Source organism: Mytilus californianus, unplaced genomic scaffold (genome assembly GCF_021869535.1).
Source record: "Mytilus californianus isolate M0D057914Y unplaced genomic scaffold, xbMytCali1.0.p SCAF_7, whole genome shotgun sequence".
NCBI classification, from domain to species: Eukaryota; Metazoa; Mollusca; class Bivalvia; order Mytilida; family Mytilidae; genus Mytilus; species Mytilus californianus.
This window is the reverse complement of record NW_026262723.1, coordinates 98375912-98394358: the sequence shown is the minus strand read 5'-3', so window position 1 is coordinate 98394358 and position 18447 is coordinate 98375912. Positions and strand designations below refer to the sequence as shown.

Sequence of the window (18447 nt, the reverse complement as noted above, 5' to 3'; positions counted from 1 at the left end):
AGATGTGGTATGATTTCCAATGAGACAACTCCCCACAGGAAACCAAATGACACAAAAATTAATAACTATAGGTCACCATACGGCCTTTAACAATGTGAAAAACCCATACTGAATAGTCAGTTATAAAAGGCCCCGAAATGACAAACGTAAAACAATTCAATTGAGAAAACTAACGACCTAATTTATGTACAAAATAATGAACTCAAAACAAATATGATACAATCACTGAATTACAGGCTCCTGACTTGGGACAGACACATACAGAATGTGGCGGGGTTAAACATATTAGCGGACACCCAACCGTCCCCTAACCTCGGACAGTGGTGTAACAGTACAACATAAGAAGACACTATAAAAATCAGTTGAAAAAGGCTTAATTCATCAGATGGATACGAATAGAAATACATCTAACAAAAACACAGAGTGGTTGTGGCAGAGTACTATACATCCCCGCAACAAAAAAACACTAAGTACAGATCTGAGAGTACTCGCAGTTACTGACAGCTAGTTCAAAGCCAATAACAATTAACAAAAAAAAATCATGCATCTAAGACTAAAATATCAATCAGTACACATCCAAAATCCAATGGATTTAGTGTGTAGACATCATTAACAGTCAGAGAAAAAACATGAACTTTTGCAATGCCAAGATACAGGTATCGACAGATTGTAAAGCCATGAATGCGCATATGTATATATAAATAATATTTAGTTTGATTTTGATTTACTGATAACAAAATCAATATTGATACCAAAAAACAAAAAAAAAAAATATTCAAAGATATAATTACAGTGTTGAATTGGTAACCTTATATAATAAGTTTATTTAAAGGATCGATAAGTTTACCCGGATCGTATCTTAATTTCCTGGCTCGGTAAACAACATCTGCGTAAAAATTAAAAATAAACCTTTTTGTTAAGCCTAAACACTAGAACAGTCACAAGAACAACCAAAATCGTCGGCGTAGCATTTGCAACCCCCGTTTAAGAAAAGTTATATAACATAAGACCTGTCAATTTACACACATTCATAATTAATTCATGCCAGTACTATAATACCCAGTGGATGTTTCTTCGATGCCAAACTCCATTAATGAAATATACATCTCTGTAACTCTCTATCTATATTAGCTTCATTTTTAAGATCTTGAGTAAGGAATTGTTTTGACAATTATAGGTAATTATAAGTCGAATTCAAGAAATTGTACCTCTAACTGAGTCATTTTAAGCTAAATCATTCGACGAAACAATGAACTATGAGAACATATTTGTGCGTAACACCTTGTAGATTTTTAGCATAAAAATTATACTTATATGCAGTGTAAGTTATTCTTTTAAATACTTATTCATTTTATTCCATCTATATAAAAGAAAAAGGTATACCCGAATCAAATGCCAGCGAAGAAACTACATGCTTTCTATATTTCGACTGCAGAAACATTAGACCTCCGTGTGTTGCGGAATGTCGTCGAAGAGGCTGCATTTCAGAAGGTGCCATGTGCAATGCAAACATAAGTTGCTGTTGTCTGTAATGTGTCTAACCAATATCAAATTGTAAATAAATAGTTCTTCTTTACAATATTTTTTCTATCTATTATTGTTATTTGTTTTATGTTGTATGGATACTTTTTCTTATTATCATTTTTGTCTCGCCTGCGACGAAGTATAGAGAGAGTGCCACGCTCGTTGAGGGGCTTGTAGGTGAAGTGTTGCAAGGCCAAATTTCTGTCCCTATCCAGTATACTCTCTTTTTCCAGTGGACGTTCCAATTTCCCGAGCTTTATCCCGGACGACCCCTATTACAGGACCTACATATTGTATCTATTGTTAATTTGTTCTCGTCCTGAACATACATGATATATTTGTCACTGGATGTTAAGCAACCAACAATCAATCAAAAGCATTGTGTTTTTTCTCATTTAAGAAAGATACATGGAAAAGGGTATTATAATTTTTGAGAGGACGCATAGTTTCTCCTTTAGACATCTTAACACCAGATAAATGTTTTGATGAAGTTAATCAGTGTAGTCATATGGTGCTTCAAATAAAAAAAAAATGCTGAATTTGTTGAATACTTGAATGGCTAAGTTTTACTATAAAACAATTGTACATGGATTTTATTGTAAAAGAAAATCCTTGATCTTAACTACGAGACATCTCGTTAGAACGTTGACAACCGCATAGCGCAAGTGCAAGGGAAAATCGCGATGAAGGAAAAGTAAACAAATTAATGTGCACTTGGAGGTAGATACTGTTAATCGATTTCGAAAGAAAAATTGATGCACCAAATCAATCAGCATCTGTTATTACAAGTTTGATTAACAAATGGAAACTAATGGGAAAAAATATTAACATCGCTCTATCAACTCACTTGTTTTCCACGTGTTCCATGCTTTGTGTTGATTGTTTATCAAGGTCACGATTGGTACACTTCGGCAACAAAACACGAAAGTCAGATACCAAAACGTTTCGATCAACCATCACTGAATGAAATACATTTTGTCGATTAAATGAAAGACTTAGTCTAGTATATATGCATACATTATTTTAGTGCTTTACTTAGCATTATAATTACAAGAAACTCGTTTCATATAAATTTAAATATATTAACCTACACTCATGAATCATGAAAAATATACATCTTACAAAGATTGTAGTCTAAACATAGTTGATTTATTGCTTGCAATAACCAAGCAACTGAAATTGTTCTATCTCAAAATCTAACCCAATATATTTTGAATTTTGCCAGACTGAATGTTCAATGTCAGATGCCAAACTAAACTAGGCTCCTATCAAATCACCAACAAACATAATATAATTGTCTATATACCGATCCGCTTCCAGAAAAGAAAAATAATAATAAGTGGAAACTTAACATAAATTTTATACTCTATCAATAATGAAAATGGACATAGGTCAATGAGAAACGACATATATCTATCCACAAAATATGCATTATCTATATTATTGTCTACATGCAAAATATAGCTTTGTTATAGTAACTACGTTATGTCGGCACAGTACAACTTCTGCCTTCTGCGATGTTCGTCAATAGCAAACCGACAGCTTGAAATTAGCAAATATTACTATAAAATTGTTATAAACAGCAGTCATGTACATTTATAAAATGGTTATTAAGTGTCCTTCAAATTTATCGTTTTTGCTTAATAGACTTATTGATTAAAGCTATAGTTATACTGTTTTGGTTCTATCAATGAGTGGTACTTTTTGGGATGATCATGAATACACTCCTTTATAGTTTCAACCAAGACTAATATAGATCTTTTCTGCTTGCAATTATATACATTTTTGTTATCGGCATTGCACATGAGCGTGTCTTCCAGTAAGACTTACTACGGTGCTGTCTGAAATCTACTGAAATGTTTGACGTACTGCAACTGATGTTTGAGTGTGGACTTCATATCAGCAGGCCGAACTTTAAGCTTGCTTTCAGTAAAAGCGAGCATTATTTGATAATGTATCGACAATTAATTTTTGTTCTTGCGTCTTTATTATCTGTTATATCCTTACCTTTTATATTTTCCTTTATGTACCTTTTGTTGCTCCACTGATCTAACTATGAAATAGGAGGGTTGAAATCTGCAAAAAACCTAGAATTACGCAACATCTTTTCCCATTCCTATACCAGAAACTTCTTCAGGGCATGTCCTTTGGTTATATCTTGATGCTTTAATCTAATATGAAAATTTGTTGTTGATGGCAGCAGTGCTTAGCATTTTTGCCAATTTGCATTTCATTTGCGCAAAAAAAAAAAAATCGTTCACTTGCGCCTCAAAACATATTTCATTTGCGCAAAAACAAAACATTTTATTTGCGCCAACAATTTAGGAAAATGGTAAATGTAACAATTGAAATATGCCAAAGAAGACTTAGCAACTAGTATTTAAAGGCTATTCTGAAATATATTTGCAAATAATATGTCAAGATAAAAAAATATTATATAATCTTACAGTGACATGCAGTTGCTAACTTCTACGTCATTTGGTATCTGGTGGAGAGTTATCTCATTGACAAACATATCACATCTTCTTATCTTTATATTTTTACCATTATTGATTTGAAAAAAGGGGGAAAATACTAAAGGTACAAAAAAAACATAAAGAAAGCAAATACCAAACACGGGATGGGAATGGGGATGGAGTGGTGGTGGGTGGGGTGGGTAGGAGATGGGACACCAGTTGTTCTGGACCCTCGTCACACGTTAGAATTTTCACTTTTTATAGGCCTTTTTTTCTTGTAAACTAGAGGAATTTTAATATTATATTGAAACAGAGACAAACTGGTCGGAAATTTGTCTGGCTTTTTATCTTTGCCTGACTTCTTTATTGATGATACAAAATAAGCGTTAACGCATTTTTTTTGTGTGATAAGTAAAAGTGCTTATTCGTGGTCTTTGTGCGTTTTCTGCAGTCATTATTCAAATAACACAAAACTATTAACATAAAATGACTCGAAGAGGCAATTTGAAACACATGGAAAGGCCACATATATTGTAGATAAATATTCATTAATAATAGAAATGCTGATAGAAATATAACATCTGTGTGATTACTAAAGGGAGTTATTTGTTTATGATTCATAGAACCACATTTGGGCCTACAGTTGTTTTATGAGATTAGTAGTAAATGAAGTCTGCAGTTAAAATAAGGCAATGATTTAATCAGTGAAAATGTTCTTGTATAGCATAATCATAAAATCTTTTTCAACCTTTATTAACAACAACAACATATTAACCAAACACAAAAAAAAAAACAAAAACAAAAACAAAAACAAAAGCAAAAAAGTAAAAATCTCGATGTTTGGAAGATATAGAGGTTTATTTCCTAATATAACGAAGCTTGTCATATTAGGATAGATTGCTTTAGTTCACATATTTCACAAAAATTCCAATCAGTCGTAATCCTTCCTGCAGGTATAATGAAACCAACTAGACGACACTGAAAACCATAAGGGAAGTATAAACCATCAGTAAACGATAATAATAAGCGGAGGAAATCCCAAACAAAGCCGTCAGAAAAAAGTGTGTAAAAAGAGTAAACATTTCAACCGTGCCCATTTCCCGGCAAAATTAAAGAAATAAATTGGGCCGGAGAATATCTTGGTTTACACGTTTTACTTAAGTCTGCGAACGATTTAGCTACAGACTCATTTAGATTGGGATCTTTCAGTAAAGGGGGTCAATTTACCATTACTCCAAAAAAACAGAGCACCATTACAAGTTTACATGTATGGACATCTGCTTTTATTTTCTTTATGGATGTTATGCTAGAAAAAATGGCATAATAAAGGACAAGAACTCCTCAAGGACATGCATAATGTTCGAGTTACTTCCACTAGAGGGTATGGTTTATGCTGGGTCACATATGATGAACAATACAACCTTCGCAAGGCTAGATGTCCACGATCGTCTTGGGCAGAAACTGACATGGAATTGTGGGTACTGTACGTCTCTACTCCCCAGAGATCTGCACATTTTAGACATTGTTGATACTAATCATTCTGATGGGGGTCAAAAGGTATTCAGCATGTCTACAATACTTAACCTGTCAAAAGATTCTCGGCACCATGAAATGGTTACCACTACGGCAGGTGTACTTATGGGGCAGCATGTAAATTTGAACATAAATGTTTCAGGTGCTCTGGAAACCACCCTATTGGGACTTGCAAAAAGTGGTGAGGATTACCAGTTATAATCATTGGGATACATGTATTCCCCTATTTGTGTAAATAATGTAGAAAAATCTTTAAAATTTTATCCGTCAAAATCAACAGCAAAAGAACTAGTAAATGGTCTTCAATTTGGTTTCAAATTGCAATATTCCAGTCAACAGTTACCTGTTCAAGCAAACAATTCAAAAAGTGTGACTATACATGCAACTCTTGTCAGAGAAAAAAATGAATAAAGAGATCGGTATGGGTAAAATTGCCAGTCCTTTCAATTATCCCCATTGCTAACTCTACGAATTTCACCTATATTTTTGGCCGAAAAGAAGAACGGAGATTTTAATTTGATTCATAATCTTTCACATCTCCGACATAACTCTGTGAATAACTTTATAGATGAGAAAGTTTGCTCAATACAGTACTCGAGTAATGACGACGCCGTGAGGTTAATTCAAAATATAGGAGTTGCCGGAAAGTTGTCCAAGTCGGACATTAAGAGTGCTTTCCGTTTGCTAAGGGTTTCTTCTTCTGATTTTTATCAGTTGGGTTTCGTTTTTGATGGTAAGTTTAACTATAATCGTTGTTTACCACATTTGCCTAAGACAAAACTTTCCAATTTACAGAAAATTTAATCTTTTTAGGGAACGAATTTGATACCTTAAATATGGAAATGAGGCTCCATGGGAAAAAACTGACCAATTTCTACACTCAAAGAAAGTAACTTTGCGTCAGTTGCAGTCCCTGTTTGTCCCTGTAAGGGTTGTTTAACTTTGTTTGCCAAGTTATAGCCCCTGGAAGGGCTTTCTGTCGACGATTAATTCATCTACTTGTGATATAAACAAATGCACACCACAGGGTACGGGTGTCATGCAACATGCGTGAAGACGTTAAAGTTTGGATCTCTTTTTTATACCATTTTAATGGAGCCACAGTAATGATTGATAGTTTTGAGACTTCAAACGATACACTTAAACTGTTAACAGACACCACCGGTGGACAACACAAATGCCTTGGTATTCACTTTCAGGGGACATGGGCACAAAACTGTTGGCCAAAAAATTGGATCGAAAATGATTTCTTAAACGACACTTGTTTAGAACTTTTCCCAGTTTTTGTATCACTGCAGATAGGGGGTGGGGTTGCAAACAAACCCTTGTCTATGTGGATAATCAGGCAGTGGTAACAATCGTAAACAAAAATCTTCAAAATCGAATAGACCTATGTCCCTAATCAAAAATCTAGTTTTTTCCACGTTGAAATATAATATCGTCTAACAAGCAGCAAGCAGAAAAAAATTCCCGGTAAAGTAAATGTCATAGCTGATTCGTTATCCCGTTGTGATTTTCAGCGGTTCAGAAACCTTTGCCCCGAAGCAGATCAGTACAATACATCAATTCCAGACCATCTTTGGATACTGCAGAAAGCGAATTAAATCACCTTCTAAACTCTTCTATGATACAAAAAACCTGGAAAACATACAATACGACAGTCGAATCTTTTAAATCTTTTCGCCAGCCCGATCGCGCATCATATAAATTACAAGATATTTGGCCAGCCCGACTTAGCGATTTAAAATTTAACATCGCCTTTTTTTCTCTAAGAGGTATGTCAGCCTCTACCGTCCTAACATACATGTCAGGAATAAGTTATCAACACACGATCCAAAATTTAACAGATGGTACGAAATCCTTTTTAATCGGGGAAAATTTAGAAGGATTAAAAAGGTCAAAATAAAAAAAATCTGACTTCCGGGTCCCAATTGCGATAAATTTCTTCAAACAAAGGTTACCTAACCATTCCACCCGAGTTTCCTTGTTTTCAGCTTGGCTCAAATGATTTTGGTGTATTGATATCAAAGAAACTATTCAGTGAAACAGAATGGAACTTGCTTTAGTTACATGCATTATATCCAGCTTTAGAAATAAAATGGTAGGATGAGACGGTACTGGCACAATGCTAATTGTGGAAAAGATGTTGAAAGGGCTTGTAAGCGAGTGAATCATTGTGTCAGGAACTTAGTCCTGAACATTGTTGGATACGCGATAAGGCCCTGTAATATACGTGCCAAAGAAAGCAATTTATATAGATATGATGGGACACACTTTGCAAAGCTGGATTATGATGTATATTTAAACAATTTAAAAGGAGCATTTGAAAGGTTCATGATACCCGGAGAACCAGTAATTTTTTCTCAGTAATTAAAAGCTATTATAAATTGAATAAACAAGTGAATCTCGATCAGGTACTTTAAGGTTTAAGATGGGTTTGGGGTGAAATTCTTTGGTATACCCCACTCTTTTGGTAGGATATGGCAGGATGAAAATGGAACATGTACCCACATTGTACGCTATCTTATATTTGGGGTTCTCTTCTCCTGTGTTCCTACAGAGATTAGATTGGGTCTTCTTTGAATGTATCAGAGAGACCGGTTCCTAAATTGGTCCCAGTTCGGGACTCGGAGTGTTTTCTTTGAATTTTATAAATAATAAGCTGCTAATGATAACCCAAGAGTTCTTGGGGGGAATATTTGCTACGTATCCATAAGATCTAACTATTTCGCAATGAACGTAGAGGATTGTAGCTTTCATTGCCTACCAGTGAAGCCCAGGCTTGCAGCAAATAAGAGTTTGGCGGTTTGTACGTTCATCTTTCCTTATCTTGTCTGTGAAAATATTCATACTGTGGCTATCTCATTCCAAATTCATTGTTTATCGTTTTTATCTTTCACCAACAAAAGAAGCTGAATTCATATATTTCACACAAACCATGCCTATTTTTCAGAAATGAGTTGATCGTATATGAGACATATATTGAAAGCATTTTGTATCTTTGATTAAATGATGATGTTATCTTTAAAAACCGATAAAAAGACTTTTGTGTCGTGTTGGATTGATGTTTCATCGATGTTTACCTCACGGTTTTCATATAGAAAGCAGCATAAAAAATCAGGATGCAATTTCAGTTGCAATATGCCTGCTAATAGCCTCGTTTGGAAAAATCCATAATTCACAAATGTTACATCTATTCGGCTTACATAGGTTTTAGAAAAAATTTGATTCATTGTAATTTTTTTTGAAAAAGAGCCCCTTGCGAAAAATGTCAAACAAAATCCTTTTGGGCATAATTTTGTACCAGGTGTTGTTATATAATTGGCGGCTGTATTTTTTGAGTTATTATATTCTTTTTAAAATGGTATATAAGATAGAAAATAATCAAAACTTGAACAGTTATAAAGACAGCTTTCAGAAGGTCTGTATCGTTTAATTAAGCATGTTTTTTTGGTTTTTTTGTGTGAAACTTACATTCGATATACTAATTTTTTAACGTTTTGGATTCGAAAATATTTATTAGTCTCAGAATTGCAAGGTTTGAATTTTATAGTTTAATAATATATCTATTATTTGTTCTATTGTATAAATTTTCATAAAACGAAACTTTTGTTGAAAATTTTCCAGAAAGGATACAGGGATTGTTTGTCTAACTCCTCTTACAGTTAACAAGTCTCTTTATTTAAACAGTAGTCCATATGTTGGAAAGGTGCAAACTCGATAAAAACTTAGTCGATTCTTTTTTTGAAAAATCCCACCTAGAGTACAAAGTTTGTATGTACAGTATTTATGTAGGTTACATGCGAATACCATTGTAAGAAGATGATTTTACTTATGAATATCTTTGAAACGTTCTTAATTTAAATACGTGAAACAAAATCTTCGGATGTACGAAATTTCTAAAGCGTTATTTTCTTTTAATAGCACTATATATCAATATCACTACTTATGGACTGTTAATCCCCAATGGTATCATCTTCTCATGATCCGTAGACAGTGCTTTGGTACTGACATTATTCAAAACACATTTTTGTAAAATTTCTCATAAATACTGGTAATATGGCTTCTGACCTCCCTGGCTTATTTTTATTTGGGGCCATGAACGTTCCTGATGACGGTAAATCCAGAAAAAAACGCTTTAAGTAAAGGAACTTTATAAAGAATTACTTTTTTACAAGCACTGGGTCGATACCACTGCTGGTGGACTGTTAGTCCCAGAATTTATCATCAGCTTCGTAGTGGGTGATTCGGTACTGACATGGCTAATGGCATATTTTTATAAATTTCCCGTTGATAGATTAAGAAATTATCAAGAAACTAAGGTACCAGCTCCCTCGGGCATAGTTGACCTTAGATGAATTTTGCTTTTAGGGTCCTTTATTGTAATAAAGCTCACATCGTTTCTACATATTTGAAAATCACTAGCTATCAAATACTAGTATTTGGCTTTGAGCGTTCCTTATGAAAGTAAATCTAGAAAAGCATTTTAGAAAGTGTCACAAATACATTCTTAAATTAAGGTAAAAAGATGTTGTTTGATTGCTTATTAGAAAACTATCCACTAGAGTTAAAATGACGTAAATATAAGCAACATATGTCACCGTACGGCCTTTCGACAATGAGAAAGAACATACCGTTTAGTAAGCTATAGAAAATGTAAAACAATTCAAACGAGAAAACCAAAGGCCTAAGTAATGTACAAATAAATAAACGAAAAACAAGTATAAAAGAAAGCAACAAACGACAGCAATTGAAATACAGTGACAGGTTTAAGGAAAACCGATTATGTTATTTGTCTCTGATATGAAATAAAACAAAAAATCAACACTATACTATTGCGCACGCCATTTATTTGATTTTCCTGATTATATGTATGTATCATGTTAATACAAGGTTGACATGCAAATTAGCAATCTTTGAAGGTCGTGTCGATTGGTAATTAGATAGCAGCCGGTCCCAAAATGTTGAATTTTTTTGACGATTTCATGTATTGATTATTCTTTCCTGTGTGACTTATATACACATAATATACGTTTTATATGTTCTAAATCTAATTTGAAAGCATGAGTCAATTTGGTGGACATGAATTTGGTAGCATGATGGGTGCACCAGTACCTGCCTACCCTTCAAGAACACCTGAGTTTACGTTTAATGTTTATGTTGCGGAATCATTAGTTTTCTCTGTAATGTTTTGTTTTTGTTGGTTTTTGTTTTCGTCATATTATTTTCTTTGTGGCAATGGTTTTGTTATTTTAATATTGGAATTATGGTATCTCTTCTCACTTTTTAAAGCAAATTACTAAGTATTTCATATTCCATCAGTCATATGCATCGTAAAAACTTGCAACGAAATGTATGTGTTACAATGGAAAAAATCAACAAGTAAGAAGGAAAAGAGCTTCTCGCGTTAAAGGATGCGGCCCTTTGTGACTGTAATAATGAGCACTGAGCTAATGATGATTAATGGAAACATCCAAAAAGGCTTACAAATGCGAAAGATAAATTTGAATTATTCATATTTTGGATGTTTAAAAAAAAATGTTAGCATTAGCAACAGAAAACATACATTCACTCCCCATTTTGCTGATTTTTAATGTGATAAAAATTGCATACTCGCAGGTGTTTTTTTTTGTTTTGTTTGGAAAACCAGAAATAGCCTTAAGCTAACAAGAATATGAAATGAACATAATTTATTTTTGAATGATAAGTTAAACTTAGAGCGAATGGACTTCTGCAGTCATGTATCACACTATTTCCTAAAGGGGCATATTGGAACAGATGTGAATGCCATGTAGATATGTATCCATTGATAACAAATCATCTTAAAGATAGATAACAACTGTGGTATTCCTTTAATGATACATCATAAGCTTTGTACTAGCCGTGTGTAACTGCGAGTACTCTCAGATCTGTACTTTGAGTCTTTTTTTGTGTGTAGGGATGTATAATTACCCTGACACGCCCGATCTGTGCTTTTATAAGATGTTTTTCTGCTTTGTATCGATCTGATGAGTAACGGCCTTTTTGAACTGATTTTTATAGTTTGTTTTTATGTTGTGCTGTAACACCACTGTCCTAAGTTAGGGGAAGGATTGACCGCTCACAAACATGTTTAACTCCGCCACATTCTTGATGTGCCTGTCCCAAGTCAGGAGCCTGTAGTTCAGTGGTTGTCATTAGTTCATGTCTGTCATATTTGTTTTTCGTAAATTGTTTTGTTATAAATTAGGCCGTTAGTTTTCTCAATTGAATTGTTTTATATTTTTCATGTCGGGCCTTTTATAGCCGCCTATACGGTATGGGTTTTTTCATTGTTGAAGGCCGTTTGGTTGCCTATAATTGCTTACATCCTCTTCATTTGGTCTCTGGTGGATATTTGTCTCATTGGCAATCATACCACATCTCCTTTTTTTATATATAGATACATTTGGCCAGACAGTCTTCATTAACTTAATCACTTATGTATCCTTCAAATTAACTATAGCAAGAGGCTATACCATTTGCATGCACGGTCGTATAAATAAGCAAAAATAACATTGCAATCATAGGTACATGCTTTGTTATTTTTAAACTTCAACGATGCTCACTTAGAATTGTTTTTCACTTTAAACATGCATTGTTTTTTTATCACCTGCACATTGTATCTGACTCCAGTAATAGCTTATGAAGGATTTGGCTATTATTTTAGGTAATTTTTGATTATATAGCTCTTCAACTGTTCCGGCTTTTTTCAAATATTCGCTTTGAGCGTTCCTGACGAAGGTAAATCAAGAAAAGGGCTTTGGACGCAATAAATTTGTAACGTGTTGTTTTCATTTTTTGATATTAAATTCGACAGTCACATTCAATAGCAACTATTGAATTCTAGAACATGACGGATATTAATGTTAGATAGACGATAAAAGTATAAGAAAATGCAGATGCATTACAGCGTTTTTGTAGATATAAGAAGATGTGGTATGAGTGCAAATGTGTCGATATTTGGTTGAAAAGTTTAGAAATTGAAACAAACTGAAACAAAGTAACGATAAAACATTATCTGATTTTAATTTTTGAATTGATATATTTTTACCTACTTTTCTGAAGTTTTTAAATGAAAAGTATACTGTTTTACTTATATTACTATAAAAGGAACATGATCTGGTATATGGTATCAGCTTAGATATGTAAAATAAGTAGTAACAGTGGAAGTTCAAATCGTGTCAATTCAATTAACAAAATTGAGGAAATGCATGAACTCCAAACGGACCGACACAGGTTAGAAAAGACATAATTTAGGACGGATTGTATGCTAAAGATTAAGATTGGAGTTAAACGAAACGCAAACTTAAATTGTATTAGTCGTAAATATGGATTGCAGTTTTTAATTTTCAAATCAACATCAGTCGCTAATGTTACATCTTCTAAAATGTAAAGGTATTTTTATATTTTAAGAAGCCATCTAAAATCGTATCTTCCTGTTCTGTTTATAAATTTGTTTGAAAAATCTTTACGAAAGAAATCTTCAATAGGGCATTGTTAATTGACGTATTAAAGCGTGCACAAGTGTAATAACGTCAATATTTCCATTTCAGGTAAAAAAGTAGACTCCGTTCCATTATCGTCCAAGACCTTATTGCTGATCTATTTCTTGGGTATACATTTCATAATAAAATCCCAAAAGAAATTGTAGGCGTGAGAGCGCTTATACAAATCGATTTTTCATATAAACATTATTTTCAGGGTATATTTCCTTTGAAAATAAACTTCGATATAGATAAAACAAAAATCTGACAAGAATTTTACGTGTTGAAGCACTTAAAAGACCGGAAGGAGAACGGATGAATGGAAAGACGTACAGACGAACGGACGAACGGTATTTATATGTTGAAAGTAGAATATAAGGTCAACATAAAATAAGTTGCTATTTGATTGCTAATATCCTTGATTCAAGGTAATCCTAATTGCTGTAATATCTTCTTCCCTTGGTGATTCAGGATTTTATGCATGAATGCATAATATTGTTTTTGTTGAGCTTTATGGCCATTAGGTCCATGTGAGCTTTTGCCGTCATTTTGAGTACGTCGTCCGTCCGTTCGTCCGTCGTCCGTCTTCTCACCTTAAATAAAGGCAACAGTAGTATACCGGTGTTCAAAAGTCATAAATCGATTGAGAGAAAACAAATCCGGGTTACAAACCAAAAACCGAGGGAAACACATGAACTATAAATAAAGGCAACAGTAGTATACCGCTGTTCGAAACTCATAAATCGATATAGATAAAAACAAATCCGGGTTACAAACTAAAACTGAGGGAAACGCATCAAATATAAGAGGAAAACAATGACACAACAAAAACACAACATTAAAATGTAACACACAGAAACGAACTATAATGTAACAATGGCCATTTTCCTGACTTGGTACAGGACATTTTAAGAAAAAAAGGTGGAATAAGAATAAGAATAAGAGGAAAACAAAGGAACAACAGGAACACCGAAGTGCAACAAAAACAAACGCCAACACACAAAGAAACGAACTATTCGATAATAACTGCCATATTCCTGACTTGGTACAGGACATCTTTAGGAAAAAATGGTGGGTTGAACCTGGTTTCATGGCATGCCAAACTTCCCGCTTTATGACAATGTTAAAAAAATATCGCTAAAACACTACGTGACAGAAATACAGCACAAACACACGCAAGAACATTCATAACAGAGAAACGCAAATACAAATAATATAAAACCGCTCAGTGGATTGAAACCAAAGTTTTTCTGCATCATTTATAGGACGTCTTCTATGAAGTTTGTGATTCTCGTCATGGTTTATCAATTAATATGGTCGTCGTGGCTAAATAAATTTGTGATTCTCGTCATGGTTTATCAATTAACATGGCCGCCGTGGCTAAATATAGAACACAGGGGTCACTCTATCTCAATTGTAGTTATTTACAATTTGATGTGTTTTTTGCGTGTAAGTTGGAAACTGATAACTTTCCTTTAAACGGAGTTATATATATTGTCTTTTTTGGTAAACAAAGTGTTCATAATGTTTATTGTGTTTTCTGTTTTAATTTTCTGCACTTCTTTGCTGCTACTGTGTCAATAACTATATGAGTTTTAAAAATGTAAAGCAAAAATAATCAGCATGTCAAGTTCAATCTACCTGAGAGAGAAAACTTAGAACAATCGGAAAACCCTATATGGAGTTATTGCCCTGGAATGTCAGTTTTTACCATTTTTTACAGTTTTTGACCGTTATTTTTAAGAACACAAGAGCTAGGTTAAAGTGTAGATTGCAAAAAGGATCAGCAGGGCAAGTAAAAAAAAAAAGTTAAATCACAAAGATACTGAACTCCGAGGAAAATTCAAAACGGAAAGTCCTTAATCAAGTGGCAGAATCAAAAGCACAAACACATCAAACGAATGGACAACAACTGTCATATTCCTGACTTGGTACCCCATTTCCGAAAAATGAAGTAACATGTTTTAGAGTTATTGCTCCTAAAATATACATTTTTCTCATTTTCGAAGTATTTTGCTAGTATCTTTAAAACTGTATACAAATGTAAGATAGGTTTACAGTGTTAATTGCAAAAATAATCAGCATGACAAGAAATATCAACTTTGAAAATTTGACAACCTGACTTAAAGTTGTGACTTTTTGTCTATTATTGTTATTGCAGTTTGGCTGTTATCACTGAATCAATAGAAGAAATGTTAAACGTATGATTTGTAAACATGACCAGCATTACAAAAAAATAACTTGTATGTGCATAGAAAGGTCCTCATTAGCAGACTGCCTATTTTGTTTCACCATACATCGAATATACTCATTTGTAAACTTTTTTGAGTTACGAATATGATTCTTATCTGTTTACATCCTTGACATTTGGTCTTTTGTGAATAGTTGTTTCATTGACATTCATACAACATCTCCATATCTCTATATTTTTGTTGCAATTGCAATATTAAAGGTTTTAATTGTTTTGCTACGTTTACTGTCAAAACAAATTTTAAAACTTTGCTTAAACAATTCACATACAAAACGTTTTATAATATTATATAATGTATTTTGTATTGTTACAGATTACTGGATATCAACATATGAGGAGAGAAATGAGGTCGTACACATTTGTTTTTCTTCTTGCATTTTGTCTTGTTTGTAAGTATTTTCCATATCATAATGGTAGAACAAATCAGTTAACAAGGGTCAAGTAAAATCCAGAATATTTTCTCGATATTTACAAGAAAGAGATATAGATCTTCGCCGTTTCAGAATCTAATGTATTCTGGGTAATATTTCAAAAAGCGTACACCAAAACATTGTGATTGGTTTAAAACGTACTAAACAATGGAAGTTCGACCAATGACGTAACGTTATTTTCATTTTGGTGTACGAACAATTAAATTACCTATAGTCCTTTAGATTCTGAAAAGGCGAATTAATCGAATCTTTTCAAAATACACAACTTAAAAGCAGCAGTCGTTCACCGATGTTCAAGAAAGATACAAATCAGACTAAAACACAAAAATTGAAGGAATCACATGAACTCTAGAAGGAGATTTTGTCTTGTTTGTTGGTTTTTGTGTCAGGAGAACCTTAACCAAAACACAAAGCTTTTAAACTGTTTTGAAGCTTTGATTTGAAAAAATCTGAGCTAGACGAATGATATTTTGGGTTTATTTTTATTTTGAATTCATGATATAATTTTAATATCTTTTACTGATTTGGTTCTGTCTGTGCTATTTATGCCCTTTCGGTTTGCATGCTCTAAATCATTTTGTATTTTGTTGGGGTCTACAGATTACCTAAGATCGTTATTCAAGGAGCTCGTGCCTTCTTAACGTAGAAAAGGAAATAAACAAACATAAAAGATGTAAAACAAAATTTTCCACTTCCAGTTTCAACTTTTAAACAGAAATAATTTGGAAACTTAAAAGGTTATAAAAGATATTGCAAAGTTTATTTCCCTGTCCTGATAAATTTTGGATGGTAAGTCAGCACAAACGGCACTCTTTTGTTGACCTTTTTGGTTTCCCTCGTGCTAACAACATCAGCCGAGATGAATTACAATATAAAGACAAGAAGGTCAACAAAAGAGTGCCGTTTGTTCTGACTTACCATCCCAAATCTGATAAGTTATCACACCTTATCCGCTAAAACTTGAAAGAAATAAAAAAACATCCTAAACTATCCAAAATCTTTCCAGAGCCACCTCTCCTGGCTTTCCGTAGGCCCAAAAACCTTAAAGACTTGCTGGAGAGAGCTGATTTATCTTCTGAATCAGGCTCTTCGTCTGTGGGCTCTCACAAGGGATGCGGAAACAAACGATGTCTGACTTGCAAGCAAATACTGAATACCATGCTTTTAACAGTCACTGGTACGGAATACACCATATTTTGTAACTGTTAATTACTGTGTATCTTCTACAGTGTAAGTGTGGTAAACAGTATGTTGGCGAGTCAGAACAGCCATTTCACAAACGTATGAACGGCCATCGTAATGACTATGAATGCAAGCCAGACCTTCCTCTCAGTCGACATTTGAGATCCCCTGGCCACACTAAGGCAGATCTCAATCGACTGACCATTACAATCATAGACCACAACACTTCTTGTTCTAGGGAGGATAGACTCGCTCGGGAAAGATTTTGGATGAGAAAATTAAAAACTTTGGCACCAAATGGGATCAATGAAAAGGTGTAGTTCTAATTCGCGCAGTGCTTTTCATTTGGGTTATATTTCATATTTCTACGAATCTCTGTTGCTATTCCTTAACCTTTGTCAACTCTAAAATTCTTGAATTATATCAGTTTAAATCGCAGGGTGCTATTCATTTGAGATATATAAGTACGCAGCCACGTTCAATTACTTAACCCTTTTAAAAAAAAAATTTTAATCATTATTAAACTGTTATTTATTTGAGATGTGTAAATACGCAGCCTCTGTTATAATCACTTTACCGTCGTCAAATTTGAAATTTGAGTATTATACCAGCTCAAATCGGTCAGTATTGTTTATTGGGAATGTATTTCTACGCAGTCTTTGTTTTAATATCTTAACTTTCGTCACCTGTGAAATTTTAGAAATGTACCAGCTCATATCGCACATTACTAATTTTGTTAGTAGCATATCTATACAGTCTCTGTTGTAAATAACTAACCTACGTCATTTTTGAAATTTTAGAATTGTACAAGCGTTGTTGTGTTCGGTTTTAATTGTATAAATTTCAAGATTGTTATAGTTAAATCAGACTAGATCGATATAATTCATTTTAAATCATAATCATACTGATGAAGGATATCTGTTATCTGAAATATTTATAGATAATTACATCTAATATCTCCTTTTTTTAATATTGGTGTTGTTTTGTACACTTTTTATGTGTTTATATTATATATATATATATATATATATATATATATATATATACATATGTGTGTGTGTGGGAATGTGTTTTTGTGTTTGTGTGTGCGGGTATTTATATGTATGTTAATAAAGGCAATAGCAGTTTGTCGATGTTTAAATGTGTAAGTTAGACAGTTTGTTTATGTAGGTGTTATTATTGCTCTCTCATTTAACAGCATAATTATTTTTTTAAAAGGTATGCCAAAGTTAGATGCGGCTGTAGGTAATGCACCACGTAAGTGTTTTCCACAAAACGACTGTGGATTTAATAGACCACCATGTGTTGGCGAATGTATCAGAAACGGATGCAGCGGAAATGATGCAACGTGCGTTGGAAACTACAAATGTTGTTGTACTAATTGTTCATAAGTGTTGAGTTAATTGTGACTTATCAGGATTAAATTTCCGAATAGAATTTTTTAGCTTCAATAATTTCCTTCTTTCTCTTATGAATATTGTTCAAATTGTTAACTTTTATTATTATTACTTTCAACATAAAATAATCCAAAGTATATAGCTCACCAATTTTCATTATATAACATC

At 33.4% G+C, this 18447-nt stretch overlaps 1 long non-coding RNA gene across 1 annotated transcript; it reads left to right on the top strand.

The window, feature by feature from the left end:
- Positions 1-8897: 8897 nt before the first annotated feature.
- On the top strand, positions 8898-18418 carry LOC127709203 (uncharacterized). The gene is made up of 3 exons (XR_007985546.1): positions 8898-8934; positions 15583-15658; positions 18101-18418. It is a non-coding gene; the product is annotated as an uncharacterized LOC127709203 (long non-coding RNA).
- The last annotated feature ends 29 nt before the right edge of the window (positions 18419-18447 follow it).